Source organism: Macaca fascicularis, chromosome 6 (assembly GCF_037993035.2).
Source record: "Macaca fascicularis isolate 582-1 chromosome 6, T2T-MFA8v1.1".
In the NCBI taxonomy this organism is placed as follows: Eukaryota; Metazoa; Chordata; class Mammalia; order Primates; family Cercopithecidae; genus Macaca; species Macaca fascicularis.
This window is the reverse complement of record NC_088380.1, coordinates 95,852,423-95,865,916: the sequence shown is the minus strand read 5'-3', so window position 1 is coordinate 95,865,916 and position 13,494 is coordinate 95,852,423. Positions and strand designations below refer to the sequence as shown.

At 35.9% G+C, this 13,494-nt stretch overlaps 1 pseudogene; it reads left to right on the top strand.

The window, feature by feature from the left end:
• Nucleotides 1-224: 224 nt before the first annotated feature.
• Nucleotides 225-11,429, top strand: LOC102131148 (poly(rC)-binding protein 2-like; annotated as a pseudogene).
• The last annotated feature ends 2,065 nt before the right edge of the window (nucleotides 11,430-13,494 follow it).

The window sequence follows — 13,494 nt, the reverse complement described above, 5'->3', positions numbered from 1 at the left end:
TGAAGTTATTTGCCTATATTAAAACAGTTAATTTCAGAGTTTGTAGGAAAGCAACATGTATCAGCACCTATTGTGTGCCCTTGCATCTCACTAGCAACCCTGGAGTCACAGAGATGAGTAAATAATAATCTCCACTCTTCTCTACCTAAGCCTTTCTTATCCACGGTTGTAGGATTTTCTTAATAAAACCAGTGAGAGAATGGAGAATCTTGTACTTAGGAGCAATGATGCCATCAGTTTCCAAGAAGGATCAGACAAATGTAAGCTGAAATGAAGTTCTATTTTGAAGTAGCTGAAGTTGAAGCTTTGGGACCATTTGCAGAGATGTTGCTCCTCACTTCTTCTGCAGAATTTCAGAGATTCTGAAATCTCTCCTTGTACCAGCTGGACCATCAAAGGGTGCTATGACTGGATCACATATTATAAATACTACCTTCCCACAAAAATACCTTTTATTAGATTGTACCATGGCAAGATAGCATTTCCCAATATTTAGAATTTTGGGAAATATTTAGAAACTCCTTACTCTGTGATACATGTTTTCAATTTTTCTTTCTTCCAACATAAAAATGTATAAAATTTGTTTCCTAACCTTGGTTTCATGAATAGTTAATATGCATCTTCGAAGCAACTCATTTCCTTATACCTTGGAGATATTGATTACATTTCCCACTTTTGACTGGTTTCTAAAAAGCTTAAAGTTGAATTTGTGGTCTACCTTTAGCACGTGTATAGAACTTCAGGGCAAATATTTTATGTACCAACCTCAAGCTGGCTGGATTTTACCTTTTTAATTTTTACTCTCCCTTTCCTTTGACTTTCTCACACATTTAAAATTCATTTTGTCTTGCATGCAGGTTTATAAGTTCTAATAAACTATTTTTGTTAAAACTCAAAATCATGGTAAATAAGTAACTTAAAACAACACTCTGGAATTTATTTTCAAGGAAACATATTTAGAGCTAATAAAATTTTTTGTTGAAAAGGTTGGAAACAGCAGTAGCAATACAATTCTTGGATAAGTCATTGGAAATAAGATAATTTTGAGAAATGCTGTTGATAAGATAAGAAATATATAAGTGACAGTTTCAGAGATATAAATCATAGATATAGGCTGAAAAACAGCACAGACAGCATTTATGGTTTTACAAGCTGAGCTGTTGGTAGAACCAGTTTTCAACCTTTTCTTGCTCCCATGCTGGGGAACATGGCTATTGATTGTGTATGAAACAAGCACACTGGAAAACTTGAAAAGTAGAATATATCTATAATTATATAAGGTGCCAATGGAAGATACAGACACTCTGCACCTAATGACTATAGATTTATTTACAAGGAGAGACATAACCTGAAAGATCCTCCAAACACGTTTATCCCAAACCCTGTGAAATGAGGCTAAGAATCTAATAACAACAGCCAAACATAAAGGTCATGACTTTGGACTTAACTGTAAGTTCTTGAATGATTATATTTATATATTTATATTTATATATGTCATATAATATATGAATATATACTATGTTATAATATATACATATATGATATATATTAGATTTTTTATATTTATGTAAAATATAATCATTCAAGAAGGCTGACAATAATTAAGCCCATTGACTTTCATTTACTGCTGACGTGGTATGCTTCCATTAATCACTAAGTGGGTTGCAGAAATATCTCCCACACCTGTTGACTTTCATTCTAAAATCTAGAGGTCTCAATCACAAATAAACTATCTATGTATTTTAAAAATTCACTTGGAAAGGAGAGCTATTACTATTAACACATCAGAAATAATATTGTGTACCTGAACACACAGAGAAATTGCCTACTTTTGACCTAAGATGGTTGGCATGATGTTTAACCAGTGTAAAACATGAAGGATATAGACATTTACCCAGAATAGTTAACATGTTAAAGAAATTTGTTTTCCATTTTTATAAGGTATTAGTTCATAGCCGTAATAATCCCTTTGACAAGCAACCATGTCTGGGAATTATCATGGCATCTAATCCAGGTGCTGAGCTTCCTGGAGAGAATCCAGCAGAGTCATTCTTATAAACCTCCTATAGCCAGGACAAGTAGGGAAGGGATGAAATGCCTGTGATTCGAAGTCCAATGGCCTGAGCTGAAATCCTTTTGTGGAGAAACAGGATTCTTAATAGGATTAATTTCGATAATGTATGTAATGAACATAGCAACTGAATAAAAGCATTTGATAATTTGCTTTTATTTATCGCTGTGAGAAATTTTAACCTTAATAATCTGCTTATATCTTGTCCATTAAAACTTAATTTAACTTAACTAACATAAAGTATCCCTTAACGTGATTTATTAAAGATTTTTATCTTAGATCCTTTGTAGCTCACTTAGATTTAAAATAAAATAAGAATTAAGACCATGTCTTCATCAAATATTTTTAAGCAAGCATGTTCATAGATCAATTGTGAAATTAAAGACAAAAAAGATTAATAGCAAATAAACGTCTGACATCTTTTATAACTATTCTTTATTGAAAATTCTATCATTCAATTCATAAAAGGGGTTTTAGAAAACCACTTTCTCAAGTTAAACATGATCAGATGGGAGGTTTTACTTACATTAATAAATTGAATGAACAGTTTTAATTAAAAACGCATGCTATTTTCAAAATAATGCTGAAGAGTAGATTTCTCATCAATTGTAACTGCCAGATGGGAGATTTTTGTAAGCTGTTTTTAATATTTCACTTTCATGAACACATCACTTAAATATGCCTACTACCAATCTCAAGTACAAATGGTATTCAGAGCATTAAAGTAATGCAATAACTTAAGTACTTTTTTGTAATTTTTGTTTATAGACTTTAAATATAAAGCATGAAATTCAATAATTGAATTAGCACAGCTCTTTATCAAATTGCTCTAAGTAAATTTCCACTGTAAGCACATTGACGAAGAATTACAATGTACCTGGTTAATAAGTTAAAGTTGTGCTGAGATGATAATTTGACAAGTGTCATGAATGACCACAGTGAGAAAAAAATAATGTGCATTTTCCATAAGATGTTTATTTATATTAAGTTTTATAAAATTAAGTTATGCTGATATTTATAATTGAATATGTTAGCATTAGTATAATAGAGGGTGGGAGAGTATCACTTATTTGCAACATTTTATATCTGTCTAAAAATAACATTTTGCTTTTTACAAAAGAATTTTGACATTCATCATTTTATCTAATTCTCAAAATATCCTAGTGATGTAAGGAAGCTATTACTCCATTTAATAAGTGAGAAAACTGGGAAACAGAGATTTAAGGCTTTGCCCAAGACAAAACACTAATTAAGTAATCTAGGTCTAGAGTCTCTCATCATGGTGTTCAGTTTTCACCACTTATCCCACGTTTATGGAGAGTCAAAAGGGCTGAATTTCACTGATTCCCCAGTTAAATGTGAAAAGAATTAGAACCTAGAAGGAAAAAATGAGAAGGACTCATGTTTTACTTTCCTTAAAGTTCTTCACAAAGCCATAGCATGTGATTATTTTTGCTTCCTTCCTCATCAGGAGGAAAAATAAGCAGCAAGAACACTAGTTTCAAAGTGATCCATAAAATACCCGTAACAGGATCTTTAGGGGCCAGTATCATTTCACATCAGATTAATAATTAGATGCCTTGCTTATCTATAGCTCAGGACTGGGCTGCGTACCTTTTACTTTATTTTGCCTTCATTATTAGCTGTGCTTTCACTTTTGCAAAGAAAGTTGTTTTAAAATTTCTTAGTGAGATTCAAGCAAGGGTTTGAGAGTTTGCAGAATGAGTTATACAGCATTCCCTACCTATCCATGATTTTTCTTTCTGTGGTTTCAGTTACCCACAGTCAACCTCAGTCCAAAAATACTAAAGTATTTTAAAAGACAGAGAGAGAGACCACATTCACATAATTTTCAATGCAACAGATTGTTAAAATTGCTTTATTTTATTATGAGTTACTAATCTCTTACTGTGCCTAATTTATAAATTAAACTTTATCATAGGTACGTATATACAGGAAAAATTATGGTATATATAGGGTTTGGTACTAATCACAGTTTCAGGCATCCACTGAGGGTTTTGGAACATAACCTGTGCAGATAAGGAAGGACTCCTATACTACAGATTTTAGAGTTTAGCAGCCACAGTGAAGAACAGGATCAGGAGATCAGGGTATAATACGCAAACACAATTAGGAAAGAAGTCACTTAGAGATGGGAACATCTTCAAAAACATGGATATATGTCTAGAAGGAAGGTCTGAATCTTTAAGTTCAGATCAAAAGCAAAAATATGGCATATGAATTTCTTTCTCTCTGCTCAGACCAAGGATAAATTTTAAAATTCTTGACGGCAATCCCAGAGAAGACCAGAGAGAACTAATGCAGTGAAACAGGCAGTCAATCAGCATCAACAATGTCAAACTTCAAATATCATTTCAATACTTCTAAGGCAAAGTTTCTATGCCAGACACTCTGCTGATCATTCTCATGTATGTTATTTTATCAATTTAATATCCTTATGGGGTAAATAACAATGTTTTCATTTTACAAATGAGGAAACCAAGATCCAATTACTTGAAATAATTTTTCCAGGTAATAAAAGGTATAAGCAGGATAATTCCAAGGTTTTTGAAAATCAGTGTATTTATGCTGAACTTCTGGATGTATCTCCCCAGAACAGACTTTAATATGAGAGCCATGAGCACATTCTGCAAAAATGATGCAAACTCCTTTTTGAGAACATGGATGTAACCTGTGCCAAGGATTACAGTGTCCCAAGTGTATCTGGAAAGTATATCCGTTTCTCTCTGAAAAGATAGCTATGGTATCTCTCCCTCATTCCATTCATGACATAAAAAAACTAACTTGAAATTGATGGTCTTCATTCTGATTCAAAAGGACAACTTGATTACTGCCTGGTGACTTACGCTCCAGGACTATTACAATGTGAAATACTTTTTTGTCAAGTCTTTGCAAAGCATTCTCACAGTAAATATACTCAAAATTTTCATACTTTTTTTTATAGTGAAGACACCTCCTATTGTGACTACTGCAATTAGTAGCTTGATCTCAGACTGGGCAAGTGTTTATAGGCAGTTGTTGTATCAGGATTCTGTGAAGAGAGAAATTAAGAAGAACTTTATTAATTGCCTCACCATTTTGTTCCCAGCTGTCTTTTACAGGCAATGACAGAAGAATAAGAAAGGTAATTTTCCTGGTGAAAGTCGGTAAATTGCCTTTTCATTGAGAGAAAAGTTAGGGATGAAATTATCAAAGAGTGCAGTGACTGTGAAAGGTCTCAGGCTAAGGCATAGCTTATATAAAGTATGCTAAATTACCTTGCAAGGATAATGAGTCCACGCATTAGAAAGTAGTAGTTTCATTTGGGAAGCCCAGCTCCTGTGAGTCTGGAGGGCTGATTCCGTGAGTACCTTCACAGATGGTAATATAAATATCCTAAGGTTAAGGTTTGTCTTGGAAGCTAGAGTAGAATTGATTCTCAAGTTGATTACATTTTTCCAGAAAAAGCAAAAGCAAGATGGTGATGTTATGGGAAAACTTAGAAAAATTTGATGCAGAGGGCAAAAGAGTGACATCTGATTAAAATGAGTCTTCACTTCATTACTTAAGGAGATTAAAGTCAAAGTATACCACTACTGTGCAACATTCTCCTACAGCAAAAACTTCACATGGTTAGGATATCTGACACAAACTACTAACTGTTCACAAGCCCTCCTTTCTTCCTTCTGGGTATACCAGTAGACTATATTCCTCAGTCTCCCCTGCTGTTAGGTGGGGTTGTGTGATGCTTCGCAATAAGGCATATAAAAAATCCGCAGGCAATCCCCTATGCTGTCATTATTTTCCCTGGCCTGGCAGCCAGAGGCAGAGGATACACTGGAGGCATTCTGGATCCTAGGAATCCTAGAAATGGCAGAGTCACTAAGTCAAAGGAATTTGAGTTCCCTCAACCCATACTTAACTGAGACAGAAGCAAGAAATAGAGCTCTTAGTGATTTAAACCACCGTAATTTGGGATGCATTTGTTTTGCATATAGCAACCCCTGACCTGACCAATACAGCAAAAAAGTATTACTTTTATCACCCTACGACTGTAGTTTTCAATGCTCCCAACTTCCTTAATGTCCACATCTCTTATGTTTTAGGAAACAAACTTTGTATGCTTTCTCAGATTCTCTTGACCACCTTTTCTGCTCTCTCTTTTCTGGTCAAGTCTGCATTCATATTATGATCACTGGTTTACCTTTGGACTTCGATGAAATAGTCCATAATACAAGGGATCTCTCTGAATGGCACTGACAAGCCAGGTTATACAAGCCGTCAGTGTAGGGGTAAAACACTCTGCATTAGATTTGACCAATAGGTAACTTGAGATGGGAGAAAGCTGGGAACACACATTTCTCCTCCTTTCCCTCTCCTAGGAATGACTCATTCTTATCACACTTCCGAAGAAGTTCTATGTGTTGTGTGAACACATGCACTATGCATCTGGCAGTATCTCTTAGTGACTCATCATGCAATGGTGACCAGTGTTGTAACATAAGGCATTAAATTTCTCTTCAACTTCCTCGCTTTGCTTCTGTTTTTCATTTATACTTCAGTGGGCTTAAATCTTCTAAATAAAATAATAGCATCTTAATCCTTACCTCAGGCTCTGCTTTTTAAAGAATCGGGCTAAATCATCTTATTTGCATCATTATTAGTTCAGTATCTAGTCTCTTATGTTCTTGTCCTCCACCAGGCCCCTACCTGACAAATCCTTGTCCAAGATCCTATACAAAGTTTTAGACAACAGTAATTATAATCTCATGCACAATGGCACAAAAGCCCTAAATATGGGAATACTGAATTTCTGACATGAAAGTTTTATAGAGAATCCTAACGATCATCAGGATCACTGCAAAGAAGTGCAAGACCTGTCCTCTGTCTTTATAAAGCCCTGTTTAACAGGCTACAAATTAGTAAAAAAGATCACTGGACACAGTGAGACGTGTGTTATAACACAGGTTTATGTGTCAGATTTTATGGATGGCAAGCTGGATAGATTGTGATAGGAGTCTTTCCCATGTCTCTAAAATCACATTAATAGATAACTAAACAGAAATCCCAGGTAGATTTTTTTAAGGCAAATATCATAATTAGACATTTGAGCTACATGCATTATTTAATTACTGTTCTTATTGGTCTCTTTCCTATCTGTTTACTTTTACTAAGCATACAGTCCTCATCTGACTAGGCAAACCCTTTGAAGTTCAAACACTTACCATCATTTCTGCCTTAGGGAAGTTTTAAAATGAGTTATCTTTTCTTAGCATGTAGTTGAACACAAGAAAAAATTAAAAGAGCCTAGAATGAGGTATTAGCTCTATAATTTCATTATGTTGTTTAAATTCCCTAAAGATCAGAAATAACTATATTCAAAATTTAAAGGAGACATATTTCAAAGTCAAAAATTGTCCCTGTGGATTTTACTGGGAGCATTGGTTCTCTTTCACCAGTTCAGATGACTGAAAAGAAAATAATGCATCTGTGAGGTTTCTTCTTTATCAGGCCATCTTCTGATCATTTTACATATATTTTTCACTGAATTATTATCATTGTCTCATAATGTAGGTTGCATTATCCCTATTGTCTGGAGAGAAAACAGGCTCAAAAGATTAAACTTTGTGTAAAATCACATAACAAATCAGTCATTGGGACATACTTCAAACTCAGATTTTTATATCTAAGTTCATCTAGAACATTAAAAAATACATATATTAACAATTGTAGGCTAAAATACTTCTGAAAATCCAAAAGTACCTGCAGTAGTTTGTTAAAGTGTACTCTTGTAATAAATAGGGTAACACAAAATATACAAAATAATATTGTATTAAATTATACCCTTCTGATCATTCAACTTTTTGAAAACAAATGAAGTGAGGCATAGATTTCTCAGTAAAAAAAACTCTGGCATGCTTAATAAAGTAACCAATGTTATCTCAATGAACACAAAATATAAGAACATTCTTCTTTCAGTGGGCATTTGGCAACTTGTAAGGGAAATCAGGCAGCTGGGTCACTGTATAGTAAATTATTTAATATTCAAATATATTCGCTTCACATCATACCCTGAAACAAATTCCAGATGTGTTAAAAAGTAGATTTTACTGAAAATTAAGTCAAAGAAAAAAAATTATATTGAATATTTATCAAACCTCCAACAAAGAAATGATTTTCAATTCTTTGAATATGTAAAAAATGCACAAAGGAAAATATCAGTAAATAGTACCATAACATTTAAAATGTGAATATAAAAAAATTTAAAAGTTAAACTGAGAAATTTTCCAACAAATGTAGTATTGGTTTAATGACTTGATTTTATTTTTATGCATGTGAAAGATGCATGTGAAACATTCAAACTTCTGATAGAAAAGTCACTAATAATATGACAGATACATGGATAAGGGTTTAAACAGATAATTGACATTTAAAGGAAACAGAATTATCAAATACAGATTTGAGAATGTAAGAACTTTCTTGTAACCAGAAAATGTAGATTAAAGCAAGTACCATTTGACATATGGAACTACAAAAATAAATAAGTAAATAAATATCTAACATGCTGGTGAAAGTACAGTGAACTTACTATCCCATTCATTCTTGATGACAACATAAATAAGTATAATTCTTCTAGAAAGCAATTTGACAAATACCTTGTCAAAGGCAGTCCCAGTCCTTGGAATTTAGCCTAATGAAATCAGTCAAAATACTGAAAAAGTTACGTATATGAAGGTATAGCATTACACTACGAACAATTTGAAGCACCCCAATGTCTACTAGTGGGGGAAGGTTTTAGTATATCATCACTGGTCCACTAGATAAAATTTATGACTGTGTTTAGAATATTAATTGTAACTACTGTTAAAGAATAAAGACAGGCCAGGTGCGGTGGCTCACGCCTGTAATCCCAGCACTTTGGGAGGCCGAGGTGGACGGAACAACTGAGGTCAGGAGTCAAGACCCACCTGGCCAACATGGTGAAACCCTGTCTCTACTAAAAAAAGATACAAAAATTAGCCAGGTGTGATGGGGAACTCCTGTAATCCCAGCTACTCGGGAGGCTGAGGCAGAAGAATTGCTTGAACCCGAGAGGCGGAATTTGCAGTGAGCAGAGATGGCACCACTGCACTCCAGCCTGGGTGACAGAACGAGACTCTGTCTCAAAAAGAAATAAAAAAGAATGAAGACAATTATAATACTTAAACTTAGTATTTATTGATGCAACAAATATGGATATGTTTGTTATAAGTATACATTTTAAATTGTTTCCAAATAACTGGAGTGGATAACATTAAAATCCTAATAACAGTTAAATTTTGAATTCACTTTTAACATTTGTCCTATTTTATTTTTAAAATATTTTCTGGGGCGGGCTTCTTTCTCTCTCTGTCTCTGTCTCTCTCTGTGTGTCTGTGTGTGTGTGTGTGTGTGTGTGTGTGTGTGTGTGTGTGTATACATATATATATATGTATTTTGTTTGTTTTGTTTTGTTTTTTGAGACAAAGTCTCACTCTATTACCCAGGTTGGAGTGCAGTGGTGCGACCTCGGCTCGCTGCAACCACTGCCTCTGGATTCAAGCAATTCTCCTGCCTCAGCCTCCTGAGTAGCTGGGATTACAGGCATGTGCCACCACACCCGGCTAATTTTTTTATTTTTAGTAGAGACAGGGTTTCGCTATGTTGGCCAGGCTGGTCTTGAACTCCTGGCCTCAAGTGATTCACCCACCTCGGCCTCCCAAAGTGCTGGGATTACAAGGGTAAGCCACCATGCCCAGCCTACATGTATATATTTTTAAAGAGGTTACATATCAAGACTGTGTTCGAACTGATATGCCAAATGTTGGGATAAGAAATAGCATGATCAAGATGAATAGGTGACAAACAATAAAAGTCAAAACATAAACACTAGGCGGGACATGGTGGTTCATACCTATAATCCCAGCACTTTGTGAGGCCAAGGCAGATGGATCTCCTGAGGTCAGGAGTTCAAGACTAGCCTGGCTAACATAGTGAAACCCCATCTCTACTAAAAACACAAAATTAGGGCTGGGCGCGGTGGGTCACGTCTGTAATCCCAGCACTTTGAGAGGCCGAGGCAGACAGATCACTTGAGTCCAGGAGTTCGAGACCAGCCTGGCCAACATGGTGGAAACCCATCTCTACTAAAACTACAAAAAATAGCCGGGCATGGTGGCACACGCCTTTCTAATCCCAGCTACTCAGGAGGCTGAGGCAGTAGAATCATTTGAATCTGGAGGCAGAGGTTGCAGTGAGCTGAGATCATGCTACTGCACTCCAACCTGGACAATGGAGTGAGACATTGTCTCAAAAAAAAAAAAAAAGATAGCTGGGCACGGTGGTGGTTTATCAGGTAAACACAGCATTGTGATGCATGCAGTCACAGTTAAGTAATATCTAATAATATAGATAATTTATGTTAAATTCACTTATACCATCTAGTGTCATATAGGGTAATGCCTCCAACTTTGCAAATGGATGTTTTTCAATAAAGAAATTAGAAAATTGTCCTGAGAGAGTTATCACTTTGGCTGGACTCACTAATGCCATCTTCAAAGGCTTCCTATGATAATTGACAAACTGGAAGAGGATATCAGCAGCTGTATAACCAATAGCACAGGTGCCAGTAGACCCCTGGTCATCCTAATCAGTGTGACCCTCTTATTGGAAAAGGTGGTTGCAAAATCAAGGAAATATGAGAGAGTGTAGAGGCTCAGGTGCAGCTGACAGAGGATATGCTCCCAACTCAACTGAGTGGGCCATCACTATTGCTAACATTCTGCAATCCATAATTGAGTGTGTCAAACAGACTTGCATAGTCATGCTGGAGTCTCTCCCAGTACCCCAGGAAGGGCATGACTATCCCTTACCAGCCCAAGCCATTATTGAGTTCTCTGGTCATCTTTGCAGGTGGTAAGGACAGGTATATCACAAGCAGCAACAGCACAAGCTTTCCCCACACTACCCTGTCCATGTGCTTCAATGCTTATCTGGAGGGATCACCTCTAGAGTTGACTAAGCTGCACCAGTGGGCAATGCAACAGGCTTATTTTCCCATGATTCATGGCGACACTGGATTCAGTGCAGGTTTGAATGCATCTGCTCCAACTACTTCTCATGAACTCACCATTCCAAATCATTTGATTGGCTGAATAATTTCAGACATCAAGGCACCCAAATCAAGGAGATCCCTCCGAAATGTGGGGTGCAGATCAAAATTTTGAACCCAGTGGAAGGATCTACTGATAGCAGGAGATCTGCTGCCAGCATTAGTCTAGTTCAATATCTAATAAATGTCAGGCTTTCCTCTGAGACAGGTGGCATGCGGAGCAGCTAAAATAATGTAGATTCATCCATAATATCTTTCTGCTGTTCACCACCATTCATGATCCATCTGTTCTGAACACTCAGTGATTCCAGTTTTTAATAGTTTGTAAGTTTTCTATTTCTACACTTTATTATCCACTCATGATTTTTAATTAAAGCCTTTTAATTCCTTTAAAAAATAGAAAGTTAATTTAGCGAGAGAGAGAGAGGATAGATATAGACAGACAGAACAACAGACAGAAAAATAAATGTCTCCTGTGCCTCAGCATTTTGTATACAGAGTTCCACCCCTCTACATGATAATAACAATGTTTCTTGGCACTAAGTTACTGGAAACAGCTCTCCAACAATAAATCTGCACATCACCTGGTTCTCAGTATGCACGCAGCATGTGCAAGTCAAATTGATTTGAACCTGTTGATATGAGTTGATAAACCTCATAAACACAAGAGCTATAAAAATGACTGATACTGACTTTTGAAAAGTTCACTTTTCTTTACATACTAACCAAATATTTTCTATACTCAAATGATATCTTTGAAACCTGGGAGTCATCTGAGGTAGTACGGAGCTTTGCTCTTCCCTCTCACTTCCCTCCTCCTATTGCCATTAGGACAATACAGTAATCACCACCATTTACTGAACCTTGTGCTTCCTATTCGCCAAGCACTTGGCATCTGCTATTTTATTTATCTCTTCACGACAAGCTCGTGAGGTCTAGACAATGATTCCTGGAGGGCTATGCATGACTCTTGAAAACACACTAGCAGCAGTCCTTCCTTCTATTTGCTCATAGGACTCATTGGGCCACCACTCAGAAACACACTATGGAAGAAAAAAATTAAGGATTTATGGTCTGTACTGTGATCTTCTCACACAGGTGATCTCAGAAAAGGTGCAAAACCAGACATAAGGAGTAAATTGTTGCAGCAGAAAGGAAATAAGCCTAAAAGTTATCTATTCCCTACTTCTATTGTTTAGTTTGGGTGATCTTAGTTAAAGTCATTTAAACTCTTCAACTCTTCAAGCCTCAGGGACCTCATATTCATACACCAAAATGACCACCATTTTAATCAAAGCTTTTTTTTTATAACTGTAACAGAAGTCATATCAGACATTCTTAAGCAAAAGTAAATTTGCCAGAATTATACAGGGATGTTGTTAGGAGCATAGCTGCATTTTTTCAGGATTTTGAATCCAAAACTGGAATGTTATCAGGAACCTAAATAGTTCCTTTTGGGGGGCAGAACTCCAACACCCGCCAGAAGGCATAGATTTAACCCCTAATTTCACCACTTAATTGTCTCATCCCTTAAACACTTTGGAATTTTATAGTAGGGCTTACCACAGTGAATGGCCCTAAGCAGGCACTCAATAAATGGAGGCTCCTTTATCGTTATTCTGTCATCAAGAAAAATTTGATAATAAACAATGATATACTTAGCCCCACAGAGTGGTAAGATCATGTTTCATAAATCATTAGGTATGCGGAAGCAGTATAGAGAAATTAAGGTTTTAGGCTGTAGAGTCAGTGTGCTTGTATTACAATTCCAAACCTACTACCTATTAGTTGTGTGACCTTAAGAAAGTAAATACTGATTATGATAATAAAAGCATCTGTTTAAGTGGTGAAGATTAAATGAGGTAACATATAACATTTAGTTTGGATCCTGATGGTTACTGAATTTTCAATAAGTATTAGCTACAAAGTTACTATTTTTAAAAAAATCTATAAAAATAACAAATTTTAAATAAACCAGAGAAATGGAAAACTTGAAGGAATCAAAAAGCTATTTTAGAACTACCACAACACAGTGGTGCATAAGGGGAAAACACAGTCTACCTTGGCCCCCACTTGACTCTTGCTGTCTTGAGTCTTCCCTTTTCTTCCTTTGAAAGTCATCAGGAATAAAGAAATGACTAAGGTGACATAATTTAGATGGCTTCCTGTACATTCTAGTGCAGCATCAGCACCACTTGGGAACTTATTAGAAATGCAAATTCTCAGGCTGTTTCTTAGACTTACTGTACCAGAAGCTCTTTGGAGGGGTAGGGGTGCAGCCCACTGTGTTTCA